Source organism: Sander vitreus, chromosome 17 (genome assembly GCF_031162955.1).
Source record: "Sander vitreus isolate 19-12246 chromosome 17, sanVit1, whole genome shotgun sequence".
NCBI lineage: Eukaryota > Metazoa > Chordata > Actinopteri > Perciformes > Percidae > Sander > Sander vitreus.
The window spans coordinates 22482663-22496755 of NC_135871.1; the positions used below are offsets into that span (position 1 = coordinate 22482663).

Consider the following 14093-nt stretch of genomic DNA (forward strand, 5'->3'; position numbering starts at 1 on the left):
GCTTCTTTCAGGATGTTGGTCCACTCGCCGCTATTTTGCAGGGAGAAGCGTTATTGCTGAGCAACGGAGGGAGAGAAGGCCGACGCGCAGAACTGCAGCAGCGGCAGGGCTGGGCTCCACACACACCTTCAACAGAAACACACACCAGAAAGGAAACGGGTAAGTGAGTAGTGTACTTCACTTTTATTTAGGTAAACAGTAGAACATACAGATAACAGTAGGCTTTAAGCTAACGTTAGGTGGTCGACCATCAAGTTTTGCGGTAGAGAAAAAAATGGAAAGAGTCGGTTTTCTGCTTTTGTGCTACCCTTCTATTGATGACAATGTGGGTTTTCAATGTTAATACAAAATTCTCCGAGGTCACACGGCAGATTTTGGAGCTTCTCACATTAAAACCCTAAAACCTGGATTCATTGAATGTATGAAATGTAATAAACCAGCTCGGGAACTACCCAGTTATGCTTATAACGGCTAAACAAACTGGTCTGACTCCCTGGTGGCTAACTGGATGGCTATGTTGTCGGCAGCAGCAGCAGCAGCATGACCAGCCTGCCCTGCTCCGCCTTTGTAAAGAGACACAGCCTCGGCACTTTGCTGCCTCTGTAAAAGCACGGGCCACAATTGTCCTATATGCTACAATTATTTGTTATTGAGTTGTTTTTTCTATTAGTTGCGTCTTTCTGTAACCGCACGGAGGCTTTCGAGACAGGATGCACATCAAAGAAGGTCGGTTACAGTGGGCGCTTTGTGTTTATCTCATTGGAAACATATTAACGTCGGGGTTTTATTTGAGTCTATTTATATTGTCTATAGGGTAGATTATTTAAGTAGGTATTTCACTATGTATTGTAGCTTAAAAATGTTTCCCGATGTAGGACCCCCCCCTTCTCTTCTTCTGTGTGGAGGCTTTGTTTTCGTGGGGCAGATGTAGCTGGCCTACATGCATCCGCTCTCTTTGTGCTCAGTTTGATTTTTGCTGTCATCATCACATAAGATGTAAAACTTGGGGAAAATAGCTAAATATGTGCTATAACTGCATTCAAGTATTTTAAATACTAATATGTATCATTATAAACCCATACTAATCTTTAAGATGCCTTATTTGCATCCCTCTTACAAACAAATTAATGCACATTTTAAAATTGTCTAATTATCAGGTATTCAGTATTGAATGAATTCTGGATTTTGTTCAATACTAGAAGCAGATGCATGACAAATACCAAAGTTACACAACTGTGTAAACATTTGAAATAGAGACGTCTAGCAGCAGCAGCAACATGGCTGTATTTATTACTCTTGATCATTTCCCTTAATTGCATCTAATGGCGTTAAAGTACCTACCAGTGGTGAAATTCTATTCCAGGTCTGGGTTCTTAACACAGTTCCACTGTTCTCATACTGGGCTGATGTGTTCTTGGAAAGCGGAAGAGCTATGGACATCAGTGAGTCTTGTTAGTCTCCTCCTCCCTCAGCTGTAAGAATTCAAATTTTTTGGGGTTTGGGCCAAAGAATGTGCAGATAATACCATCCAGTCCGGCTTTGCATCTTTCCTTTCTCCCTTTCACTCTGCCTTTTCCCCCCTGCTTCCTGTCCTCTCCGCAAATGTAGAGTTGCCAGCAGGCTGGTTGGCTCTACAGGCGGTTGCATTTAAAAAAAACTGTCAGTGTCACAGGACGGTTGCTGCACTCTCGAAGAGGAAGTAGAAGCAGTGTCCTAGACTGCAGCCCAGCCGGCCTTCATACGTGTCCATTTACACCGTTAAAGTGCAGATGATAACACAGGCAACCATGTGAATGAATAGAAATAGTGCACTCACACTTTTTATGTCTATTCTTGTGTTGTTCTGACAAACTTGAAATCTCAACAACATTTACTGCTGATTCCTACAGACACCAAGCTGTCAGTGCTGATTGGTCACAAGTTGATTATTAACATTGAGCAGACAAAATAAAGTGAAATCCTGCTTTTTCATCCTCTAGCTCATTCTTCCTGAATTACTTTAAAGTTGTGTCTGGTTCAGTATCATAATTCTTATGATTAATGAGCAATGTGTTCATGTATAGTAAGGGTATCCTTCAATAATATGAACCTATTTTCTGTTCTAGTCTATAGTTGGAGGACTTTGTTGTCCGACCTGCCCATGGCCATTGTGTGTAGTAGGAAGTTTAGGAAGTGAGTTCATATTACTTCAGTGGTCAGGGAGTTTTATTTGTGACTTAAAACAACCGAGCCTGGAACCTAAATATTCTAATGTATTCCATTCTTTTTAATATGTTTTAAAGTGTTTTGTACCAGGGTGACTGTGGCTAAAAATAGCAGTGAATCTCCCTTCTGTAATCTGCCAGAGTACAAACTTTAAAAGGGTTATGAGAGTCAGATAGCTTTGCCTGGTGAAGCTTTGACTTGTGTGCAGAGTCACAGAGAGAAACAAGGGAGGAGGTGAATAAAAAAGTATGTGGTACTAAAAGGGAGAAACAGGATAGCAGTGCAGAAAAAAAATGCATGAAGAAATTTATATACATAATCATCAGCCTCTCCCTTGTTATGGAACATGAAGGGCGTGTCTGTTTTTTTTTTTCATTTAACTTCTCAAAATGAAAAATGAAACAAGAGTGACCTTCACATCTGTTTTGGGGTGTAACATACTCCCCTCTGAGTTTTTGGTATTTTGTGCTTCTTTCCACTGCAGATATTGATCTTGTATTATTTGGGCAGTTTCCATTCCCATCTCTCGTTCTGCCAGACTCCCATTGATTGTCCTGTTATGCTAACGTTGATGGTTTTTTTCTTCCTAAGTGCCAGTGTGGATTTCACTATTTTTGTCTGCTGCTGAGGCTATTGCTGTGGGCAGCATAAATGCTGGTGTCATAATCAACGTGGCAGGGGTTGGCCAAATACTAATGTTCCTGTTAAAGGGCCACGGATCAGTCGTCATCTGCTCAGCAGGGGCCATGCAGGGCCATTAGAGCACTCACCAGAGCACACTATTACAGTGCAGTATACTGACATGCTGTGTGCTTTGGCTTCTGTTTTTTTTTATTGGTTTATTTGATAGGGACCATGCATATTTATGAACATTGTTGTATAAAAACACCATGTAAATATGCCAGAATTAGTAAAAAAATAACTACTTTTCATCTGCAGTCCCTAGGCAGGTAACATAGGACTAACATACACAGCCAGCAGTCATACAGCACTCATTCACTATACATTAAAAGGTACACATAATGGTGACATATACATTGACAAAACAAACAAACAAAAAAAAAATACATTTTGACAAAGACATTATTCATCCACCTCTATACTGCACTCAATTTAACAGTGAAAGTGTACGGGTGATGAAATGTGTGACAGTTAAAAGTGAGTGCATCTCTGGTTTTCTAGAAGCCACTGTTTTAAGTGAGTTTTAAAGGTGCTGAATGTTGGACACTCTCTTATTGGGAGGGGCAAGCTATTCCAGAGTTTACCTCCTATTATTGACAACACATTTTGTCCAAAAGTGGTGTGTCTAAATGGTATCACACGGTCCCCTTTTACAGAGGCCCATGTACTACCTCCGCTTTCAAGTCTTTTGAAAAAGCCATGTAGCGGTAGGGGGGGGCAAGATTATGTAGCACTTTATATACTAAACAAGCATACTTGAATTTTTTTAAATTTTCAAAGCTTAAACATGTATGTCTCTTTAAGATATCACAATGGTGATATGACAATGTCTTTTTATCAAAAGTTTTTTTATGGCTTTCTTAAATAGAGATTCAATACGTTTAAGAGTAGTTATGCTAGTTAATGACCAGTTAGTAAAACAATACTCAATATGTGAAAAGATCATAGTATGTAAGAACACCTTGGCAGCTTTAGTATCAAGAAATGGCCTAACTTGTTTAAAATTCTGCAAATTGAATTTAACTGTTAATGCATAATACAGTGATTTATTGATATGACAGTATTACTCAAGAATGTTGCAGAGAATAAAGCTATTATCCCAGTTCAAATATATTTTTGTTTCCAGGAATAGAGTTTAAAGTATGCATTCAGGATATATATCATATTTTGAAGGGTTTTGCTTCAAAAATGACTAACAATTAATCCCTTATCAAAAAAGTTGTCATTTAATGCATTATTCTACTAATCTTTTCAGCTCTAGTATAATATAATATTCATTGCTTTTGCATTTCGAAGATAACTTTGAGTTTGCATATTAGTTTATTAAATGTATTCTTCTGCTCACATGCCCCATTGAGAAAGCTGCCTCCAGAATACTGTTTCTGTATATTTTCTGAAAAATGTACTGCACACACGCTTCAGAGAATGAATTACATGCACTGAAAAAGACTATGCTGCAGGGCATGTGCTTCATTAATTCTTATAACTTATTAATAATCTATTTTTTATTATCTCTTTATCAGTACAAGCTTGTTCAGAGTGTTGGTTTTCCCCCCTTAGACTCCACAAGAATAATAACTTTACTTTCTCAGATAATGCTGAAGGGCAGGCTATGTTTTAGGCAAGGCAAGGCAAGGCAAGGCAGCTTTATTTGTATAGCACATTTCAACAACAGGGCAATTCAAAGTGCTTTACATGAAAACAGATAAAAAAAATTAAAAACAGATAAAATACGAGAAAAAAAGTTACAGTGCAGTATAAGAAATTAAACATTGAAGAGCAGTTAAAACAGTTAAATATATAAAAGCAGATAAAATAGGAATTTCTCTTTATATGCTTATATAGATTGTTATACAGTGTCAACAATGCAGCTTCAGTATAAGAAATGAACAGTTATTTAAAGAAAGGCAACATCAAAAAGATAGGTCTTCAGCCTTGATTTAAAAGAACTGAGAGTTGCAGCAGACCTGCAGTTTTCTGGGAGTTTGTTCCAGATATGTGGAGCATAAAAACTAAACGCTGCGTCCCCCTGTTTAGTTCTGACTCTGGGGAAAACAAGCAGGCCTGTCCCAGACGACCTGAGAGGTCTGGGTGGTTCATAGTGTAGCAGCAGATCAGAAATGTATTTTGGCCCTAAACCGTTTAGTGATTTATAAACCAGCAAAAATATTTTGAAATACATTTTTTGAGGCACTGGAAGCTAGTGTAGAGACTTCAGAACTGGAGTGATGTGATCCACTCTCTTGGTCTTAGTGAGGACTCGAGCAGCAGCGTTCTGAATCAGCTGCAGCTGTCTGATTGATTTTTTAGGGAGACTTATAAAGACTAGTCTAGTAATATGTCATGGTCGACCGTGTCAAATGCAGCACTGAGATCAAGTAATACCAAGACTGAAATTTTGCCACTATCTGTGTTTAAGTGGATGTCATTAAAGACTTTAACAAGAGCCATTGCCAGTGCTGTGGTGTGGTCGAAAACCCGACTAGAAGGCATCAAAACTGTTGTTTAGTGACAAGAAAAGGTTGAGTTGTTGAGAAACCGTTTTTTCAGTGATTTTATTTAAAAATGGAAGGTTTGATATCGGCCTATAGTTGCTCATTAGTGACGTGTCTAGATTATTCTTTTTTAAGAGTAGCTTAATGACTGCAGTTTTCAGGGCTTGTGGGAAGATACCTGAGAGAAAAGACGTGTTTACAATCTGTAGATCTGTAGCCAAACAATTCCAAACATTTTTGAAAATGCCCGTATCAAGGCAGCAGGAGGAGGTTTTCTGATGTTGTATAATGTCCTCCAGGTTTTTACGGTTAATCATATGCAATTGGGTCATATTGGAATTTGTTTTTCCTGGACACTGAGACAACACATACCCTGTACTCGATATGGAAGCACTGATTGTTTGTCTAATTTTCTGAATTTTGTCTTTGAAGAAGGTGGCAAAATCATTGCAGGCCTCGGTGGATAAAAGTTCAGATGCTACTGGTACTGGAGGGTTTGTTAACCTATAGACAGTAGCAAACAAAGCACGTGAGTTATTATTGTTTTTGGCAATAATGTCCAAGAAGAAGGACCGCCTTGCATTCCTCAGTTCTAAATTATAAATGCGAAGTCTCTCTTTATAGGTGTTGTAGTGGACCTGGAGATTAGTTTTTCGCCACCTGCGTTTTGCTTTTCGACACTCTCTTTTTTCTGTTCTTACCAGTATGGCATTTCTCCATGGAGATCTTTTCTTATCAGAGACAGTTTTTACCTTAATGGGAGCAATGGCGTCAATAACATTTGAATGAATGTTTCACTGGTGTTGTCAGTGATATACCGTTTTCTTATTACCTTTGTTTGGACACTTTTGTGCACAGAGATAGTGCCATTAAAGAAAACACAGGAATGATCAGAGAGAGCAGCATCAGTCACCACAACCTTGGAAATGTTCAAACCCTTCGAGATAATCAAGTCCAGAGTGTGCCCCTTGTTGTGTGTGGGCTCCGTCACATGCTGAGTCAGTCCATAGTTCTCAAAAATACAACACAGTTCTTTTGTCCCTCTATCCTGGGGGTTGTCAACATGAATGTTGAAATCACCAGCAATAACTACACATCCATCCATCCATCCATCTTCAACCGCTTATCCGGGGTCGGGTCCCGGGGGTAGCAGCTCCAGCAGGGGACCCCAAACTTCCCTTTCCCGGGCCACATTAACCAGCTCCGACTGGGGGATCCCGAGGCGTTCCCAGGCCAGGTTAGAGATATAATCCCTCCACCTAGTCCTGGGACTCCCCCGAGGCCTCCTCCCAGCTGGACGTGCCTGGAACACCTCCCTAGGGAGGCGCCCAGGGGGCATCCTTACCAGATGCCCGAACCACCTCAACTGGCTCCTTTCGACGTAAAGGAGCAGCGGCTCTACTCCAAGCTCCTCACGGATAACTGAGCTTCTCACCCTATCTCTAAAGGAGACGCCAGCTACCCTCCTGAGGAAACCCATTTCGGCCGCTTGTACCCTGGATCTTGTTCTTTCGGTCATGACCCAGCCTTCATGACCATAGGTGAGGGTAGGAACAAAAACTACACAGTCAAAGTTAATACAGATTATAGACAGCAGTTCACTAAAGTCGTCAAAGAAGGATGCACAGTATTTAGGTGGCCTGTAGATAATTAGAAATATAGGTTGAGACGGGGACCTTAGCTGAAGAGCCACATATTCAAAAGAAGCAAAGTTTCCATAAGATATTTGAGTACATTGGAACGAGTCATTAAACAAAATGGCGACTCCACCTCCTTTCTTATTCGCTCTATTCTCACTCATAAAATTGAAGTTAGGGGGAGCTGACTCTATAAGAACAGCATCACTGTTATTATAGTCTAACCCGGTTTCAGTTAAAAACATGAGGTCAAGATTGTGCTTAATAATAAAATCATTGATTAAAAATGATTTACCCGCCAAAGACCTGACGTTTAGTAAGGCTAATGTTAGTGTGTTAAAATAATTATCTGTCTCGTTTTTTGGGACAGGCTTTGGCTGACGAGGAATGGATGCTAAGTTTGCTAAGTTGGCAGTTAAGTGCTTCTTTTTCTTACTTAGCGGATTCATCATTCTTTTTCTCTTACCTATCACAACATTGATTGACGAAGAATTGAATACACAGGGCCCAGGCTTGTCCTGGAAAGAGTCATGAGTGCCACTAGGCATGCAGCCTGGGCCCAGCACATATCAGTTAAAGCTTGTTGCATTTTGTACACAAGCATACTTGTAGTCTCCTTCTCACCAGACTTGCAGTCTGGTGAGAAGGAGTTCGCTGCCGTCTTTGAGGGGGCAGAGGTGCCTGGCGTTTTACTTTCAGCGGTTCAGTCAAAACAGGGTCAGTTTGATGCTGGGGGCGAATGATGGGAGAAGGTAGTGGGGCAAACTTGATTCCAGCATCTACCAGCTGCTCCATCCGGTCAGTGAAGCCCAACATGTGGCAGGGGGAAACAGGGGAAAAGGCAGATGGGGAGAGCGATGGGTCCTCAAAGGCGTCAGTGTTGGTAAGGGGGTTTGAAGAGTGTTGGATGGGTGAAATGGGGGGTTGAGATTTCTCGTCTCCGTTCTGTGGTCCTCCATGGTCAAATCTTTGCTCAGGTGGGGGCTGTGGTGGATCACTGCCGCACTTTGTTGTGTCTTCCTCTTGTTTTGTTTGTGTTGCTTTACAACATCATGTGACCCTATATGCAGTATAATGTTCTTCACAGTTGGGTGTGCTGCCACGATATCTGGGATTCTTTGGGTCAAGTCAGACACCATGTCTTTGGGAAAACAGAGTATTTTGGTGTTTTTACTGCTTTTTATGTCTTTTACAGCAGAGTCACCCACAATCAGAGTTTGGTGCCCAATCGTTAGCTTTCCCTGTAGCTTTTTACTTTTTGAAATTGCTCTCAGTCCTTACCCTGCTGTGTGACGATGAGACGCAATCCAGGTCATGTCCAGGGTCCTGCAGCAGAGGAGCAAATCTGTTCTCCACCTGCACACTCAGTTGTTGGGGAGGCATTTTGTTGCTAATTCTCCCTTTTGCAGCTGTCCACTGCTGTGTCCTACTGAGTACAGGGGTTGAAGAGGTGCTCTGCCTGGATGACAATGCAGGCCAGCCGTTCATATCACAAATCTCAGGGCGCTGTGCCCGTTAGTCGTCCTCCCATTTCCCAGGAAAATTATTTACTCTTAGGCTTTTCACCAAAAGAGTTCCAGGGAGGACTACCACTTGTTTATTTATTACCCATTCCACAGCCCTGCTGTTTGTTTGTAGTCTTGCTGGTGCTAGTTAGCCGTGTGTTGGCATGCTTTTGTCCAATGGTAAAGTGGTGTCATTTCCACATGATCCGTTCACTTCCACGTTTACTTCTAACCGGTAAATTTTGGTTTCCAGAACTACAATCTTCTGAAGGAGTTTGTAGTAGTCCTCCATGGAGAAGGGAGGCATCTTGCTGCTAATTAGCTTTAGCTACAGTCACTTTAGGACAGGCTTGAGCTATTGGTAGGCCACGCTCACGCAGAAAAATTTTTAAATATGGCAATAGCCTACTATGTCTACAAAAAATGTATAGCCCAGTGATTTATAAGTATCCAAGAGCCGCTGCTCATAGTTTCTCTCAGAGGAAAAGCAAGATTATCAGCAGAAATATGCAAGCAGAGGCAGGAGCAAGCAGCAAAGCATCTGCACTGTAAGAAGCAGGAAGCATTTTAACTAGGCTACATGCCGTATAGTTATCAACAGCTCTAGGTTATGCGGAACACAGGGGTCACTGAGCATGTGGTGGGTTTATGTCTTATGGCCAGGGGTGTGCTGGGCTGTTTATGGTAATAACAATGAAGCAGGCTGGATGGATGCTGGCTAAATGGAGGTGTTTGCTTGTTTGTTCCTCTCACCAACTGCTCATGTGATGCATGTGGCCGCTTTTCTGCACCATATGGTCTTTTCTGCTGCGTGGGATGTTTTTTTTTACCCTGCTGTATGTATAAGCCACATTAGCACACATAAAGCCGCACATACACATGCACACTCAGGTTTCTGCAGATTTGAGATGTGCTATACTGGCACCATAATGATTTATTATCTCCCTGCATGGTGCTATGGTCCTGTCGATAGAGATTAGTGCTGGTGTATAGTCTTTATCTGGCTGCATAAATTAAAAAAATTTAAAAAATGCATCATTCAACAGCATGGATAATTTTTTCTTTGTTACATTTTTCAATTTTTATTCATAATATAATTTAGTACATTTGATCTTATTCCACTTGCAGGATCCAGTTTTACAGAAGCATAGAGGGGAAAGTATGATGATATGTATTGAACTGGAGATAAAAGGACAAATGATGATTCTTCACTGTGTGATGATTCTTCACTGTGTCAAACTATTCCACCATGCTTACCTGTCAGAGCATCCTTGGCTGGGATATACACTGTCAGTACTGAAGTACATTCAGCCTAATGTGATTTAATGAGCTTTTACGATGTCAAAGTACAGTATCATGGATTTTAGATTCCATTTGTAGTTGAGGTTTTATCAAAGGAGGTCCCTTTAACAGAACATGGCTAGTGAGTGTTTTGCTTTTTGCTGGAAATTCTTAATTTATGAGGAGAGGTAAAGTAGACCAACTTGATTCAAATGTCAAATGGAATCAAAGACTTTCAGGACTGATATCCCTGGAGCAGCCATGGCGTGCTCCTTTGTGCACTCTCAATTTTAGACCAAGAACATTTCATATACTTTATTATTTAACTGCTGTCAAACACACTTTTGATTGACTGGCTGCTCTGTAGAGCTAGTTACATGTCATTCAAAGTGCCATGTGAAATTAGCATCACACATATGCATACACAATCCATTTCTCTTTCTTCTTTGTGTTAGAGTATGTTTGTGAAACTCTATGAAACCATAATGCTTACAGTTGATGAAGTAGGATTTTAAAATGGAACAAAAAGATATAAAGTTCACTACTGAAAGCAAAATATAGCTCATATAGCTGATAACATTCAGCTTGTTACAAGTGTCTGGTTTATCATTATCTGCATTATAGAAAAAGCCCTGTCTCTCTTTTTGCCTGAAGTTTAGAGAGGAAAAATAGATGTATACCTCCTCTACTGTACACTTTCATGTTTGTAAATCTACAGTAGACTCAGTCATTGGGGACTAGAAAAAGCCTTTTGTCTGTCTGTCTGTTCAGAGGTTGCTCAGGTGTCTCGTCTTGAATCGGTTGCCTGGTTTGTTCTTTACACCCCTCAGGGTCTGGAGGCTTCCCATCTTCCAAAACACCTCTAGGGTTGCAAGACCGATTCAGTCTCCCTTGTCTTTTGCTTATTGACTTACTGTGACCTTACATCAGCATTTTCAAGGGAATAGGCTGCTGCTTTTCTATTTGTCTTGACCTTTAATGTACTTTCCTTTTATTGGTTTTATTTGTCTAGCACCACATACCCTAATTTCTCTTTCTTTCCATTGTTGCCAAACTGCAATGTTGATTATAATATTTATTACATTTCAGGTCTTACATAAAGTGTTAATGTATGTTTTTTCATTTAGACAACATCTTTGGTACTAAGCCGTCTTTGCTGTGGTGTTTTTGCATTACATTTCCAAGAAGTCACTTTTCAATCAGTCAGTATCATGATATTATATTATTGTATATAGTTTAATTTAATGCAGCCTTTTCTTCATCTGTTCAGCCAAGGGGGCTATCACTGCTCTAGCTCCTGCAACTACTAGTGAATTCTATTTATGTTCAGCTTTTGCTGCTCTTGTAAACAGTAAATGTATTACCTCCTGTCTGCCAGAGGATTTCTCCTGGGAAGGACCAACCAGACATGGAAGTTCAGAGCAAGAAATGCCTAAAACGTTTTCAATTTAATCACTTTTCTGATTCCTCAATTGGTAAGGACCAAAATATGACATACGACAATATCTTTCTTTTGTCATTACTACTTCCATTGGAAGCCCTACACATAGGGTGTCACCTAGCCAAGCATGGTTTTATGATGTTTTTGGCATCCACTGTAGCTGCTGGTAAGTTTTAATGTAGCTACACTGAGATAAAGCTACATTTTTACAGTCTAGGCAGACAACCACACCCTTACTAGGGCTAAGTTTGGCTCTCATCATAAGACCACATGGAAATGTGTGTGACGAGAGTATGAGTTGTGCCTGTCTGTCTCTTTTTTCCTGGTTATTTCTCCCCTACTGTCGTTCTCACTTTGGTTTGCTTAGCATGTGTGAGTTCGAGTAAATCTGTATATGGAGGCTACACACAGAAGCTGTCAGTGTGTGTGATGCGGTCTGAGTCAGCTATCAAGGTCGCGTTGGTGATGTGACGGTCTGGGAGGGAGGTTAGGCAGATGAGTATTGCTGTTGCATCATCCTGGGATACGCACTGGAGCCAGATGCTATGTGGAGAGCAGCAGCCATGTGGTGCAGCAAAGGAACATATTAGGTGATGGCAGTAAATAAAGTAGCACTCATTTACATCACTTCCTGTCCCCTTTCAGCCAGTGTCTGTGATTGGCTAGTTTGGAGTGGAGGGAAGAGATATGGATTGTTGAAAAGACAAAAGACTGCTTTTAAAACATTTTTTGACAGAACGGAAACATAGCTGTTAAAGCGATTAGCCAAAGCCAATAAATCTGATTATCCAGCACTGCTTTGTAATCACCCCGCTTATTTTTAATGTCATTTTATTATATAATGAACAATAATAGCAGTGTTCATTCTCATTTTATTCAAATCTATGCCTTTGTTAGTGTTGAGATGATTTTCCTCATGACAATGTACAAAGTATTTCAATTCCTTTGAGCTGTGAGTGAGCAGCCTCTGTAGATGGCACATGGTTTTTCATTCAAGAGTAGACAGACAAATCAACATCAGATGCACATCTAATGTGGACTCAAAGATGAGTGAGCTCTATCTACCACAGGAGGTGCAGTGCATGCTTCCTGTCTCTTGACTGCCATCTCCTGCATACAAAGAATTCACAGTCATCTTGGAATAATCCTGCCCTTTCACTTCTTAATTCTCTCTGTGTGTGTGTGTGTGTGTGTGTGTGTGTGTGTGTGTGTGTGTGTGTGTGTGTGTGTGTGTGTGTGTGTGTGTGTGTGTGTGTGTGTGTGTGGGAGATAGTAATACGTGCCGGTCTGGTGGTTGGGGAATTCCTGTCAAAACCATGAGGTCACTATTCCTCCTTATTAGCCCCAGCATGAATGTTGCTGAAAGAGTGGAATGGATATGAGACCGTACCACGAGTGTTGACAGTTTGTGTGTTCCCGTATCTCAACGCTGAAATGATGTATTTACCAATATTTAGAATCAGACATTTTTGCATCTCTTCCTAACTTTGCTTTTCAGATGACAACATGTAGGGTTAACTGCTGTAGGTCTGTCATTCTAAGTTGTAAGAAGAAGCAAACATTGTTTTAGTGAAATGGTTGGAATGATTGGTTTACCCAAATTACAAAAAGATTTTATGTTATTGTCATTTTTGTAAGTTTTTGTTTTTTTAATTTTTGTTTATTCTTTTTTTTTCTTCTTCCATTTAATCATTTCATCTTTTGTATATAAAATGTCAAACACCGGAGAAAAATGTGCATTGGAATTTCCCAGAACCCAAGATGAAATTTTCAGTTTACCAACAGTCCAAAACCCCGAAGATATTCAATGTACTATTATTGTAAGAAAAGCAGCAAATCTTCACATTTTAGAAGCTGGAACCAGAGAATATTTGGCATTTTTGCTCGAAAATATTGCCATTTAATTTTCTGTCAATCGATTAATTGACTAATTGTTTTGAGTTTTTTTCTTGACTATCCAGAGTAACGGGGACACTATTTTTTGCTGATACATTTTTCTTAACCAAACCTAACTGCATTCACATTCATTGTATTAATCTTCAGGCAGAAATCCAAGACATAGATATCTGAAAATCTGGCCCTAACTATCTGCATGGCTAGACACCGCTAGAGTTCAGTGAGAAAATGTGTTTTTTGTATTTTTCGGTGAACTGACTGTTTAACATCAGGACAAGGAGCACATGTAAAGCAGAAAATATATCCTTCTCAGCTGTATCCCCTTCGTCAGACCTACCACTGCATTCCTCCAGCTGTGCCATGTCTTTCATGTGTGATAGCAAGAAGGTTTTTAATGCCGCGACACAGGCTGGTATGCATCATATTCAGGCTCCTCAACCACATTCTCGTTAACATTGCATTCTGCAGTGAGTGTGCAGTGGTTATTGAGACAGCAAGCCTTCAGATGCTTTTGTTACAGTGGGGAGCGGGACCCACACATAATTATAGTGTAATGGCAATGCTGTATTTGTTCTTTGTTGGCTTTCTCTGATAATGTGTTCATAGTGTGTGTTTTTCTAGTGTAGGATCTAAACACAATATCCTTTCCATATTCATAATATTGGACATATAATACATGGTCATGTTTTGCCATGGCTGGTGAACACTGTTATAAATGGTGTAACATGTAAACCAAGCAGAGAATGCACATTATAAGCATGAGATACTAGCCAGTGACGGTTTAATTGGATTCAAGGAAATCAAATCTTAAATTTTTTTTATCTGTAGTCCCCCGAATTAGTTATATTATTATAAGAGTTATTTTGGTGAACTATGCTGAATTATTTTGGTTACATTTAGGAATTTTTAATTCAGTTAAGGTTAGTGTGAGTTTTATGTCATGGTTATTGTT

The 14093-nt window shown here is 40.1% G+C and overlaps 1 protein-coding gene across 12 annotated transcripts in view; it reads left to right on the plus strand.

Annotated features, from left to right (window-relative positions):
- The first annotated feature begins 52 nt into the window (after positions 1–52).
- Positions 53–14093, plus strand: part of cep170aa (centrosomal protein 170Aa) — a 48501-nt gene continuing 34460 nt past the window's right edge. For 8 of the 12 annotated variants that reach the window (XM_078273347.1, XM_078273350.1, XM_078273351.1 and 5 more), the window contains exon 1: positions 59–159. The gene's annotated coding sequence lies outside the window, so the exon portion shown is untranslated. Of the gene's footprint in view, positions 164–14093 lie in introns of all 12 variants that reach the window. The other 4 variants (XM_078273348.1, XM_078273352.1, XM_078273357.1 and 1 more) reach the window with 4 other exon arrangements.